We start from the raw sequence: 2,618 nt of genomic DNA, 5'->3' as shown, positions 1-2,618 counted from the left end.
TGCTTCTTTCTAATTCATTGACCGCTGATATAATAGATCATTGACCTTGAGAGTCAGCTGTAAATTAGATTCAACTTTCTCAGCTTGACTTTCATCTGATCCTTAAAAAAAAATTCATCACCTGCAGGTAAGTGTATTGCATTGGTTCTTGTTTTGCTGAATTCCACCCCCCGAACATCCAAATTTCACGATAGTTCGACAAATGTGTTGAAACTGATTCGTGTTGGAAGTTGGTGGCTTTTGTGTCTCGACATATAATTTATTCAATTAGATAACTGGGTCAGTCTTGAAATTACTTCGGATTCCTCACAGTTGAAAATTTACTTTCGATTAAATGCAAAGCTCAAGCTCCACGAAATCCAAATCCTGCAAAGGAATTAATGACTTTTAAACGATTCTACGCTGTGAACAGGATTCGAACGTGCGCAGGGAGACCCCATTGGATTTCAAATCCAACGCCTTAACCTCTCGGCCATCACAGCTGCGGTAGGACCACCAATTTTCATAGTAAAACAACTGAATTCATGAAATACGTAATTTGTTGGAAGAACAAATTGTCAAGACCCAAAGATTACGCCAATCCTTTGCAGAGACCCAGACGAACGTTCCCTTAGCAGATTGACAGGCTTTCACCGCAAACTAGATTCTGCCACAGCTGAAGTTGTGGGAATGATTCTTCGTCGAATTATAGAGTCACGGATGTACACCACATGAAGAGAGGATCATTGTCTCACTGCGTCCGATCGATTTTGACTCAATTGCTCATCATCTGGTGCCAAATTCGATATGCTGCTGTGTTTTAAGATTCAACGACATATGGTATTAGAAATATTGATGCTAAGTCCATAAACACTAGCTACATTCGTAAAAATAATATCGGAATTATAAAGAATGCAGAGCCAATTTACAGGAATGGATCCAGCAACTAATCCGTAAATTCTGACATCAGGTAATGAACTTGTGAGCACAAGAGAGGAAGATTAACCGAAGATTTGGAACTTGAAATCGTCTTGACGGAATTATTTGCAAAGCTTTTGCGTTTTTTCTAGATTCAACAAGTCCTTGAATAATACAACACGGAAAGTGGCCCTTCTTTCCAACTTGACCATGGTGGACAGTTATCCTAAATTAATAGGTCCCATTTGCCAACATTTGGCCCACATCCCTCTAAACCTTGTTACTCATATATCCATTCAGATGCCATTCAATGTTATATTGTACCAGTCTCCAACAACTTCTCTGGCAGCTCATTCTGGACGCGTCTGAAAAAGTTGCCCCTGACGTCCCTTTTAAATCCTTACCCACTAATTTTAAACCGATGTTTTCTAAATTTTGACTTCCTCACCAGCCGGAAAACACCTTGACGAGTCAACCTATCCATGTCCCTCATGATTTAATAAATAGCAACGATTTGACTTTATCATACTTGTCAGGATGGAAATGTGTGGAGATTATTTGTCGAAGGTTTGAAGTAGAAAGTACACATGTTTAGAAATGCATCTTGGAGAAGTTTTTAATAAGTCATTGAAGTCTAGTAGCAGTTGTAGAAGTCTGTTGTGAAAGCTGCAGGAGGATTTCAGGGCACGAGAACGAAGCATTATTTCCAATGTATGGTGGCTCAGTTCGACCGCACTTGGACTACAGTAAGAGGAATTATAACCCTCAATTTAGGAAAGATACTAATGCCATATGAGGAATACCACGAATGGTGATTAGCCTTGATATCATGGATGAACGTTAGTCCTCTGAATTGAAATTGAGCAAATCCGGCCTTTTTTTAACAGTTTCAAAACAAGCGAGGTAATCTCATTAAGAGTTGCAAAATATTTGAAGAGATAAACAGGGTGGTGCAATTAAATTTTGTTCCCTCATTGGTGAATCTAGAAGTAGGAGAGGACAATTTTAAAATGAAGCATTGTGATTTATGACCAGGATGAGAACTGTTGATTTTTGTCTTCGCCTTGAGAAGTCGCGCTGTTCAGCACTACAGTGAGCCTTGGATATTTGGTCTTTGAATGCATCACTATCAGCCTGACCTGCCGACACTTACTGCATCACTATAGACCTGACCCCTCACACTTCCCGCCTTAATATCAGCGTGAACCCCTCAAACTTACTGCATCACTATCCATCTGGCGCCCTCACATTTACTGCGCCACTTTCACTTCGAGACCCTCATTTTGACTGCGTCACTATCAGCCTGACTGTCTAACACTTACTTTGTCACTATCAGTCACGCCCTTACACTTCCTATGTTACTATCACCCTGACTCCTTACACTTACTGTGTCACTATCAGCCTGACTCCATCACACTTATTATGTAAGAATCAGACTGACGCCTCACACTTATCTTGTCACTAAAACACTGCCCCGTCACATTGACTGTGTCACTATCAGCCTGACCCCCTCACACTTACTGCTTCACTATCGCAATGCCCCTCTCTCACTTACGACGTCATTTACACCCTGACACCCCAGACTTGCTGCGGCACTATCACACTGAGGGCCATACACTTAGTGTCACTGTCATCCTGACCCCTTACACTTACTGCGTCACTATCACACTGGTATCTCACACCCACTGTGTCACTATCATCCTGAACCGCTTACACCAATG

At 41.3% G+C, this 2,618-nt stretch overlaps 1 non-coding gene across 1 annotated transcript; it reads right to left on the bottom strand.

The window, feature by feature from the left end:
* Positions 1-400: 400 nt before the first annotated feature.
* trnas-uga (transfer RNA serine (anticodon UGA)) lies at positions 401-482 on the bottom strand. The gene has a single exon. It is a non-coding gene; the product is annotated as a tRNA-Ser (tRNA).
* Between the last annotated feature and the right edge of the window lie 2,136 nt (positions 483-2,618).

The sequence above is a fragment of the Chiloscyllium plagiosum genome, unplaced genomic scaffold (genome assembly GCF_037043375.1).
Source record: "Chiloscyllium plagiosum isolate Xiang-an unplaced genomic scaffold, Cpla_swu_hap1 HiC_scaffold_44, whole genome shotgun sequence".
Classification (NCBI taxonomy): domain Eukaryota; kingdom Metazoa; phylum Chordata; class Chondrichthyes; order Orectolobiformes; family Hemiscylliidae; genus Chiloscyllium; species Chiloscyllium plagiosum.
This window is presented reverse-complemented; position numbering and strand designations above follow the sequence as displayed.